This window comes from Antedon mediterranea, chromosome 9, assembly GCF_964355755.1.
Source record: "Antedon mediterranea chromosome 9, ecAntMedi1.1, whole genome shotgun sequence".
NCBI classification, from domain to species: Eukaryota; Metazoa; Echinodermata; class Crinoidea; order Comatulida; family Antedonidae; genus Antedon; species Antedon mediterranea.
The window spans coordinates 5,377,284-5,389,550 of NC_092678.1; the positions used below are offsets into that span (position 1 = coordinate 5,377,284).

At 30.6% G+C, this 12,267-nt stretch overlaps 1 long non-coding RNA gene across 1 annotated transcript; it reads left to right on the top strand.

Annotated features, from left to right (window-relative positions):
* Nucleotides 1–2,732: 2,732 nt before the first annotated feature.
* Nucleotides 2,733–3,391, top strand: LOC140058367 (uncharacterized). Its single transcript, XR_011846998.1, has 3 exons — nt 2,733–2,795; nt 2,935–2,981; nt 3,275–3,391. It is a non-coding gene; the product is annotated as an uncharacterized lncRNA (long non-coding RNA).
* Nucleotides 3,392–12,267: the final 8,876 nt, after the last annotated feature.

Consider the following 12,267-nt stretch of genomic DNA (forward strand, 5'->3'; position numbering starts at 1 on the left):
TCATAGAATAAAATAGTTGTTGAGTTGTTGTACTGTAGTTGCAAATCTTTTCTTGGATCGAAATAGCCATGGCCTTACACCACATTGGTTGCTAAAATCACATAAATCTGTCTGGCTAAGTGATATAGAACAATCAATATCTTAATGATTACAAATTTAAAATAAAAATTAAGATATTATAAAACCACCATCCACGTTTGGATTAGATGAACATCTACTACAGATTCTTGATGTTAAATATAACTGAGGCAGTTAGAGGTAGAAAAGGGGCAGATGGAAATATAGAACGCAGATTATGTAAAATAGTAATTTAAATTAAGAAAAGATGAATATCATTTTCTTATTTGTTGACGTTATCGAGAGTAACTGTAAAAGTAAATTATGCCAATGTCATTTATAGTAAAACCTAGCAGACAAAATGATTATGATGGAATACACTGCATGTATAATGAAAGTAGTAAAAAGTAATAAACACAATGAACCTAATACATATCAAAGATGGACGCTAGCAACACACGCCAGCAACAAAACCTATTATAATATCAATAACCTTATGGTTCAGTGCAACAGTAATCGACGACGCCAACCACTCAAAATAGACAAATAGTATCTTCATTTTAATCATTCAAGAACTTATTTCTGAAATATAACTAATAATAACTAACTAATTAATAGAGGAGATGAGACTAAATTACAAATGTTGCAATTAATTTGATATAGGCTTCTAATTCCAATGTTTCCACCATTGGATTACTCAATGTCGTAATACAAACATTTGCTCATTCATCCATACAATCGTTTTGGTATCGAATACATTAGGCTATGGAGGATAGGCCTTATGCATATCATTATCCGATCGACATAAATTGTAAATAAGGCTGCGCCTTGACCTTCAAAATGTCGGCAAAACAGGGGAGTAAATTATCTACCGTAAGTATACGATTTCGAAAGTTTTTACTTCGTAGTATCTGGTACTAATAACTATGGTGTACAGTCTATAAACTATCCATTGTAATCTGTTTGAAGAGATAATTTCTTTGACGGCGGTGAAGCCATGGAAATGCAAATGAATTTGTTGCATCTAGTGTGGGGGGGGGGGGCAATTATAAAACAAAGATGTGCCATTTGATGTCGTAGGACTACCGTGACTCTTGGCGACAGTCCTATCCGACAGTATTATTAATTATCATTATTATTAATGCAAGTACAGGCCTACTGCATATTTACATGGCAGATAATTGCACGCTGATTATTCATTCATTACTGATACATCAGGATATCTGTTCAATTGACATATTTTGTTTACCGTTACAGAAAACAGCAAGTCACGAAGAATTCAGAAAATTACTTGAAGACATAAGTAATGCATATAGTGGTAAACAAAAATTTTTAAGACTTCTATTAAATGACCACTGTTCAGGATATCTGTTAAGTAAGCCTGTAAATGAAATGACAGGTCTCGATCTCTTTAATGACCTCAAAGATCAGCATTACATTTTTCGTGATCATACAGATGTCGAGATTCTGTTAGATATTGGTACGGTAACAGATCAGGCTTCGGTTGTACAATTAGTAAAAAATTTCAAAGAGAAGTATCCAAACACCGATGCCAACTACAAGTCCAAATACAAGGACAAACAAATATCAACATTTCGCAAAAACCTTTTTGAGGCTGTAAAGACAAATAGTAAGCCCGTAAAACAAATGCATGCAAGCTACGACGATGAACTAAAAGGCGAAATATTTGATGATATTTGGGATTTTGTGTTCAAGCTGGAAAGGGAAGATTGCTTGACCGAGGCTTCTAAGCAAAGATTTGCAAACCTCCTCGACGGGAAGGCAAAGAAGATACTTCTAGGTATGTACTGCATGTTTTTTAATCATACTAGGCCTACACTGCATTTATTAGTAAAAAAAGTAACAGAGTTATACATACGCCAGCAATAATTTTACAAATGCAACAAGCCTACTCGCCTAACAAACAAAACGAGTAAACAATGATAATTTAGTAATAATAAGAGTAATATTATGTATTCTAATTAATGTGACCACTGTATGTGGGCGTTATAATAACGATATGCGCTATATAAGAACAGACTATTATTATTATTATTATTTCGATCTCTTAATCACACCGTATACAACATGTTCAATCCATATTTATTTATTTGATTAACCACAAAAATTCAGGTCTTCTTATCAATCTTCCTCCGCTTTATAATCGGATTTTTTTTCAAAATGGTTTTTTCTCTTAAAGCATAGTTAACTCTCTTTGTAATTGTAATTTGTTGTGATTTTTCTCTCTTAAAATGAATCGTCCTAACACTTGCAACACTGATATTTTTTCTCTTGCCCGTTGTCGAATTAGCGTAACTAACAATGGTTTTATTCAAAGATTATCCAAGCTTTACAACTCAATTTATTTATTTATATATTTATTTATATAAGCAGGGAAGAGTTTAACTCTTCCCTGATATAAGACTATCTATATTTTGTTAAAAGTTTGTCAATTTTTAGATATAAAGTTTTTAAAGCTTTTTAATTTTGCCAAGTTTTGTATAATGTTTCATATTGTATTTTCTGTGTTTTTAGGTATATATTTATATCCAAATATTTTAAGTCTTCCTATAATTTGCGATTTTTCGCTGTTAGATGTAGTTGAAATAAAATAAAATAGATAAAACTAAAATAATATCATTATCATTATAATTAAATGTTAACAGGTGAGTCGTCGCTACCAATTACATCTACAGAACCTGTATCCATGCCTGAAAACGAACGCAGTGGACAAGAAGGTAATACTTTTTGTAAAACAAATCCAACATCAAAATATACAGGCCTATTTCTTATTAGTCTGCATAACGCTATCATGTAAATTTTCATTTTGAGCCTCGAATATGGAATAAATCTTATTATTATTATTATCTATTATAGGCTTCAGTGTTGTTGATAATGGGGAACCGTCAACATTAAATGGAAAGGTAAAAACAAACCAAAGACTAACTGATAAGGCATTACACACAATAGCACATAGTTTTAATAAGGTACTATACTACGGAAAGAATATTATATAGCTATTAAGACATCATAGTAGAGACGATTAAACACACTTTTTATTTTGTAATTTAGCTTTCTGCTTTTCATCATCCTCACGATCTTGAAAATTAATAACCCAATATTTCTTCTTACCAAAAAAAGATTTCGTTATTTAATAAATTGTTTTTTCCTCAAGCAATATTTCGAAACATAATATAATTGATTAATTATTTTTAAGGAAAGAAAAGAAAAAACACTAGATACACAAAGCATGGAAGGAAACGATGAAGTTATCAATAAAGCGGAGATCATCAAAAAACAAATAGAAGAGAACATTGATTGTGTTAATATAGGTAAACAGAAATTTCAAAACCGTGTAACAACATGTGAAACAGAAATAGAGAAACACAAGCAATCTCAAATTGACAGCATTAGTAAAATTCTTTCTGAAGATATACATGTCCTTGACAAAATACGCAAAGAAAAAAATGCAACATTTGCGAAGCAAGAAAGACATCTTCAATCACAGCAGACTGCTTTGAAGGATGTGATCAGTGACAGTATCAAAAACCCAAAGAAGACGGGGAATATTAAGTTGCAAAAAGTGGAGGAAGAAATCAAACGATATTCAGCAGAGACCTTTTTATTTGATAAAGAACACCATAAGCCAACAATCATCGAAGTTGTAATACCATATCCAATTTTAAGATTAAAAATTGTTGACTGGGACTTTATTATTGATAATAAGGATAGTTCATTTTCAGTAACAAAGGGACAACCATTTACAGTGAATGTAGCAAGACAGAAGAGCGATACATTTTTATCACCGATGTCTTTAGATGCTAGACTGATATGTCAATCATCAGGGGAAGAAAAACCTCTTGCTGTGGTGGAAGACAAGAAACATGGGAAATTTAGAATAACAGACAAATGTAATGAGGAAGGCAAGTGGAGGATGGAGGTTATGACTCCTGACAAATACTACATCAAAGGATCTCCAGTAAATATCACAGCAGTACCAATGGGAATTGTGAATGACACGACTATTACTGTATTCAACAAAATACCAAGAGGCCAGCGTGTCACAGACGTCGTATTGTTAGATACGGAAGGTAGCATGTTAGTATCAACCAACTGTGCATTTTTCAAATTCGATAACTCAGGAGAGTGTGTTATCAATACAAAATGTAAGAAAATAGTAAAAAGGTTGCATCAAAGTAATGGTTACATTATTTACATTGAAAAAAACAGTATTGTAAAGTGTGATGATACATTGAACAAAATAACTACATTTAAATTTGATGATAACGAATTGGACTCGCCATCTGGCTTGATAGTAAGTAATGACACACGATTCATGTATGTTGTAGATCAATCAGCTCACTGTGTCTTCAAATTCAATATCGATGACGGGAGCCTGATTGGTACGATAGGTGAACATGGTAGCAAAGAAGGTCAAATGTACAATCCAAAGGATGTTGCTTTATTAGGGAGAGATCGTATCGTGGTTACCGACTTCGGTAATCATAGAGTTCAAATGTTTGATGTAGTAGGCCTACACGGGAAGTACCTGAAAACAATTGCTGATAAAGGCGAGGGCGATGGACAAGTTGAAGATCCCTGTGGAATTGTAATAGACGACGATGACAATATAATAGTATCCAGTAGAAATAAACTACAACTATTTGACAAAGATGGTGGTTTCTTAAGACGAATTGATGAAACTAAGGATGCTATTGATCTTCCAAGTTCAATCACTGTAATCTCAAAAAGACCAAGAAGATTAGCAGTTGTAAATTCAGGAGGGAAAAATGTGAAAGTATACAATTACTAAATGTTGAAACATCAAATAAACAAGGCCATATACATGGCTGCAGTCACGTGCTCAAATTTGAGTTAGTGTTTACCAACCGACCGACCAGCATAGTGAGCATCACAACCGATGTGTTAATAATACAAACGATAGTAATCTAATCAATAGTAATTGTTAAACGATTTCCTATAAAACAAAACGTTTCTTATATAGCCTACCGCTTACTAACGTCAAGATAATACACTTTCATTTCATTTCATTTATTTTGTCTCCATAAAAATACAATTTACAAAACAAGGACAAAAAAAAACAACACACAAAACCAGGCAAAGACAGGATTGCTAAACACTATCTGGTAGGTCTCCTATTACAGTAGATGACCTTGTACATTTAAATTTTGTTGACATTCAGAAGCATTTAATTGGTTATGCTCCTTATAAATAAGAATAAAACAATACACGCATGTAGAATAATTTTAGGTGTTGTTAAAGGCCCATTTACACTAGGGCGATAACGATCGGCGATAAAAAGACCTAAAACAAAAGAATTTAAAGTTTTAATCCTAGAACTATAGGATTATCATCTATGCTGCCTTTGATGAAAATAATATTTCCACACGTCCAATTAAATGACGTCATGATTAGTAAGAGCAATTATATCGTGATAATACGATTTTATTGTTTTTATTGATCATGACGTCATTTGATTAGATTTTTTTTAAATATTTTTTTTATCAAATACAGCATAAATGATTATCCTATAGTTCTAGAACGAAAACTGTGTGTTTATCTATTTATCGTCGATCGTTATCGCCCTAGTGTAAATGGGCCTTAAGGGGGTTTTTTTTGCGGTCTTCCGGAATTGGTACCTAAATTTATAGAAAACTGCGCAATGCTAAATAACTTTTCACGAACCAAAATGTTATGGTTAACTTGTTGATTCTAAATGATACTTTTTTTAGCTAAACCATTTTATATTTATATTATATTTTACTAATGTTTAATTGTACATAATTGTTTGGGTTTGTTCTGTAAGAAGTCTTACGTATTTCAGCCTCTGGTTATATTATTAATATTATTTTACAAAAACAAAATTAAAGTTAAAACTAAGAAATTAAACGTATCTATATATAAATTTACGTAAGGGCAAAATTCGGTAAATCGCGCCTTACTTTTAGAATTTTTACTCGATGGTATGTAAAGTTGGTTCGTACTTTCGGTACTGATTTTAACCACCTGATGTAACCCTGTTTACTAATTAAATTAAGTTAGATAATTAGTTATTGACGATTAAAACGAATTTAGGTTCAAAGATTTGCCCCCAAATAGGGGTGTTTTCCGATCGTGGTATACACTGTCTAATGGATGTCCATCTTGAAAAATACCCGCCACAAAAATGCGAGGAGGCTTCGCATTTTTCTATCTCCTCCTACGATAATTGTTTTTAATAGCTGAAAACCGGTTGAACAGTTTGAGTACAGCATCATAATGTTGAAGACAGGCCGATTTTCTTTAAAAAATACTATTTTGATACATTTAATATACGTTTTTACAAATGTATTGATTTGTGATGAATGGAACATTCCAAATTATTTGGTTTAACCATACAGGTATAGATTTAGATTTATGGGCCTCCTTGGAGAATAAACATAAATAGTATTGCAATGCTGTACAATACTGTTAAGGTATTAACCACTTTTGATCGCAATTTGAATCGCAAATGTCTTACTGTGAGTGTTGGTACTGTTAGATGTAATATAAAAATATATACAAATAAACTTTATTACTGTGAGTGTGGGTAGGCCCTACTGTTAGATTATAAACATATAATATACAAATAAACATTCCAAATTATTTGGTTTAACCATAGAGGTATAGATTTAGATTTATGGGCCCCCTTGGAGAATAAACATAAATAGTATTGCAATGCTGTACAATACTGTTAAGGTATTAACCACTTTTGATCGCAATTTGAATCGCAAATTTCTTACTGTGAGTGTTGGTACTGTTAGATGTAATATAAAAATATATACAAATAAACTTTATTACTGTGAGTGTGGGTAGGCCCTACTGTTAGATTATAAACATATAATATACAAATAAATAAACGTTATTACTGACAGTTGCTTCTCAACGTTTGTATTAATTAATAATTTAAAAATATATAAACGTCGTAGTGGTGTATCGTTACATGTACTTTACTATTTCAATCGACTATGACAGTGAGAGTTTTAACAAAGTACCGTATTAAATCGTAAATGTTTTACTGTATTTAGTGGTATATTATTTATAGGCCTATAAAACATTAAAAACAATATTTCGTTACTGAGTGGATAAGAATATATTTTAAAATGTTTCCTCTTTGTACCTATCTTCTTCCCCATCCCTCAACCCTTAATGTTACATACAAAACACAAATTGGGTTTGTTTAAATGAGTCCAAATAAAAAAAATTTGTTTCTCTCTCGGAAGTAATTCCCAGGGTGCTAATTTTGGTTGACTACATAAATCATTGTGTATATTTATTCGTTTCTGTAAACGACAATGTATTATAGTCCTGCGGTACGTACATTTGAAATCTCCATTTTTTTCTCGCTGGAAATACCGTGTATTCGAGAACCATCTGTGGGCACGACCTAGATGGTACGCGAGCGAAGCGAGCGTGCCATCTAGTCTATTTAAATTTATCTTATCTCAACATTTATTACCCATTAATAAGAGGATCACCCACTATCAGGCACGATATGCATCTCGTGTTATGCCCTTTCCCACATTCACGAATTTGAAAACTACATTGTCACTTTCCTGTTACTACGATCGCACGATGGGGATACGATATTGTTACGATAAATCTCCTCTTTTAGGGCCTTCATCCTATAATACCCAGTGGGTCTTTTTCTGTGTAAAGTTGGGGGCCGATAATTGTCGTGCTCTGTAACTCTCTTGGTCTTGGAGTCACCCAAATTTATAACAGAGAACCGGTAGGGATATCAGCTACAGGGTCTGCTATTTCGATAGAATGGAGTGATGTTCTAAATTGTTTCTTTTTTAAACTTTTATCGAAAACAGTGGCCTCTTAATTACTTTGTACTTAAATATTAACGGCATCATATCAGCACCGTAGCTCTTTCGTGTTATGAGCACCACGAATATTTTGTTCTGTCTTGTGTGAGTTCGTCCCACTTTTATTACAATTCTCTGTTATAAATATATCTACATGTGACAATTAATAATAGTTACGGATGAGTACGAATGAACTAGAAGACGTCACGAAAACACTGAGACTGATGCCGCTGCGACTTGATTGATTTGATTTGATTTGATTTGATTTGACTACAAATGAGTTCACAGATACAAATTCAGATAAACTTTATTTCATCCTTCGCAAGAAAATTACACGGTCGCAGTTCAAGTAAAGTATCAAACAGATTATCTCTGAAAAATGTCGTTTATAACATCGTATCTTAGGGTAAACAAATGTCTATAGCAATTCGTACTTGGCGACAATAATTTCTCTATCTCTCATTCTTCTTTATAGGTTGAATAGTACTGATGAGAATCATAATACATAATTCTAGCACACTGACCATGTCTAGCGCGAATTTAAACTATGTAAATATAGCGTCCGTGGTAATTTTTGGATCGACAAAGGGAACAAATGTTCCTTAACAATTTGGCAAAGAAAGCTATTTGTAAGGTTTTTCCCAACAGATTTCTGAAATATTTTCTACCAAGCTCTAACTATGACGACTGCCTTTAGGGCCTAAGTTTGAGTTTCGGTAATAAATAAATAAATATATATATATATATATATATATATATATATATATATATATATATATATATATATATATATATATATATATATATATATATATATATATATATATATATATATATATATATATATATATATATATATATATATATATATATATATATATATATATATATATATATATATATATATATATATATATATATATATATATATATATATATATATATATATATATATATATATATATATATATATATATATATATATATATATATATATATATATATATATATATATATATATATATATATATATATATATATATATATATATATATATATATATATATATATATATATATATATATATATATATATATATATATATATATATATATATATATATATATATATATATATATATATATATATATATATATATATATATATATATATATATATATATATATATATATATATATATATATATATATATATATATATATATATATATATATATATATATAGTCAAATACAATATCGATTCAAAACTGTAACTATAAAAGCACAAATGTTAGTAACTAAGGTTAGGTGCGTAAATAAACTGTAATTATTCCGGTGGGAGAGCACATTGTTATTATACTGACGTGGCATTACAACAATACTTGTACTGAGTATTATTATCAGAATGCTTTTGTTATGCGACTTTATTATCGATTACTATTTTATGAAAGGTACTGTAGAGTGACATAAACGTACATAATAATATGCATACCCATAAACTACTGGCTAAACAAACACATTTTTACGATTTCATCAGCATTGAACTGAAATCAACCGTAAGAACTATTTCTATAACATTCACTACGAATAATATTGTAGATAAAAAGTTCGACGATCCATATTAAATACAAGAAGAAAGAATCAATCAAACCATGGAGTAATACACATTTTCTGGTTATGAAATCCAGTCACACAAATCAACAATTATAATTTTACTTTGACAATACCTGTAGCATCAATCATCAAAATGGCTGCGATGAGGGTGAAAGATAGGTAAGAATTAATAATTTTTTAGTTTTTCCATTTTTGTATTAATTATTTAAATATTTAGGTTACTTAATTTTTAGACAGTAAACACCCCTATTAAGGGTAAACTATCTTGTGAAACAAACGATAAGCAATATTATATAAAACTACAGCCAACCCTCTTTTCAATGACACTCCTTATTTATAATAATGTTGACACTAATTTGTTCGTGAGCTATGAAAAATGTTGTACTCTGTATTATTTTTTCCGAAATGAAAGATTAAATAAAATGAATTGTATACAATTCTAGTTCTACTTACAGTACCATTTACAGTAGAGCCCATATTAAGTGGACATCCCTTTTTTCACTTATTCTTCTTATTCATTCGTCATATATATAAAATAGCCTAAATACTAATAAATGTTCGTTAATGCTCCTCTTTTGTTCATTGTTTTCTACAATTTGATTCATAAATAAATTAATCAATATTGCCACAAGACCTATATTTATAGTCACTCTAATGGAAAAGTTAAGCAGAAACGTCAAATCATTAAGCCTAACTTTTTATTCCTTGTAATAATTAAAGAAAATCACCAAAAGTCTTTATCAACCACCCTTTTTGACCTCCTGATCTGGTCACAGTTGCATATAATTACATACAAATCGAAGAAGAAGAATTGGTGTAAATATACTCCAAAACACCTATGTTTGTATTTACTCTTATAGAAATAAAGAAATGTACTAGTTTCACATTTTTTTTAAAATTCCCTACATAGAGGATGCATATTTTAAGATCTGTGCACCATCAGAGACAGTTTAAACGCAAGCTTAAAACTATTCAGTGATGTTTTATCTAAATTTAAATTGGAAATAATTTGGGGCCAGCATAAAAAATCTATCTAGCCTAGTCTAAACTGGGAATTGCAGGGTGATATTATTGAATATAAGTTGTTAGTAATTGTGAACAGAAGAAGTAGAAATGCATACATTATTTAAATGAGAAGGCAGTGTATGCTTGTGTAATCTGTTGTCACAAACTCCCTTTACGTATGTTTCCGAGCGGTTGAAAATACTTTAGGAACTCCCTTGTGACATAAAAGTATACACACAAAATCCACAAAGTTGTAAAATAACCCAAAAACAAAGCTTTAATTTCAATCAACTTCAACTTTTAACAATCCAGTAAGCACTTTAAACAACAGCTTCACAATAACTTTACAATCGAATATCCAACCTCTAATATCAAACCTTCTTAAAAAATAAATGCGTCAATCAAAAAGCCTTCTCCCTTCTTACGATTGTCATACTTCCCCTTATATACAATATGTTCATAACCTTCTAGATCATTCCTTATACTTCTTATTCTATTTGATTACAGTTTCTATTAATAGCATACTGGAATGTTCCTGATTGTTCTTATAATAATTATACATGGTTTCTTAAATCAAAACATCTTATTTTAGAATGTTCATGTAGATACTAAGTTACTGTATCTGTTAGGAATAGTAATTTATTACATCTGTACATACAGGAGGCTATTTCGAGTTTATTCAAACAATAAATATTAAGAATACGAAAATTATGAAATATACTTGTGGTATGGGATTGAAAAGGAACGCCTACGCAGATACGCAATGCGCGTTTCTGGAGTCTTAGGTGGACGTATTTTGGCGTTCAGTGCTTAGCCAAGGACATAATGTTTCGAATGTATTGATGCAGACAGCCCATGCGATATTACCATAAGAAAGATATGGTAAAATTGTTATTATTGTAAAAGTACTATTAAAGGATTAAAATTATTATAATAATATACCCTGTTATTAGGAAATATAATCTTAGCTATCATGTTTATACTCAGATTTATCTATCATTTAAACCCACATTGACACAGAGTGAATTAGCAATTGAATTGCTTGAAAACATGTATCTCTGAGCTTCATGTCTGGATGGCAAAAACTTTCTTAAACTTAATGATAATAAGACTGAGTAGTTTCTATTCGGATCTCAGCAACTAGATAAAATTCCATCTAGAGTGTTTCCATTGGTAATTCTCCATTAATGGTAGACATATCGGTGTAATTGTTTATGCTAATTCTACAATATCGGCTTATATCTTTGTATTTTTTTTTACTTTGGATGAACCTACCTGTACCGAAAGTAATTGAAGCAATTAGCCAGTGATATAAGACATAAACCTACAGAGAGTAAGTTTAAAACATACAATAATACTTTTTTATATTCAGAATATTTCTAGATCCTTAAAAGATACAAATGAGATATATAACAGTCTGTAATTACTGTAAACACAATTAAATTTTCAACAAAACGCATATGCAGAAGCTTTATACAAATGCACAGAATCAGTCAATCAGCAAACTATTTAAAAATGGTCAGGAACCTATACACAAGGAAACCAATGTTTATTAACCATGCATGCACACTATAATGTTCATTATTCTAGGTCAGACCATTACAAAAATTAGGTACTGAATTATTACCGGTTATTATTATTTTACAGTCAAGTCAAGAATTGCAAGGCACTGTAAGTGCATCCACACAGTAGAACGATTTTGAAAGAAATGTTATAGAGAAGAGTTATAAAGCAGAAA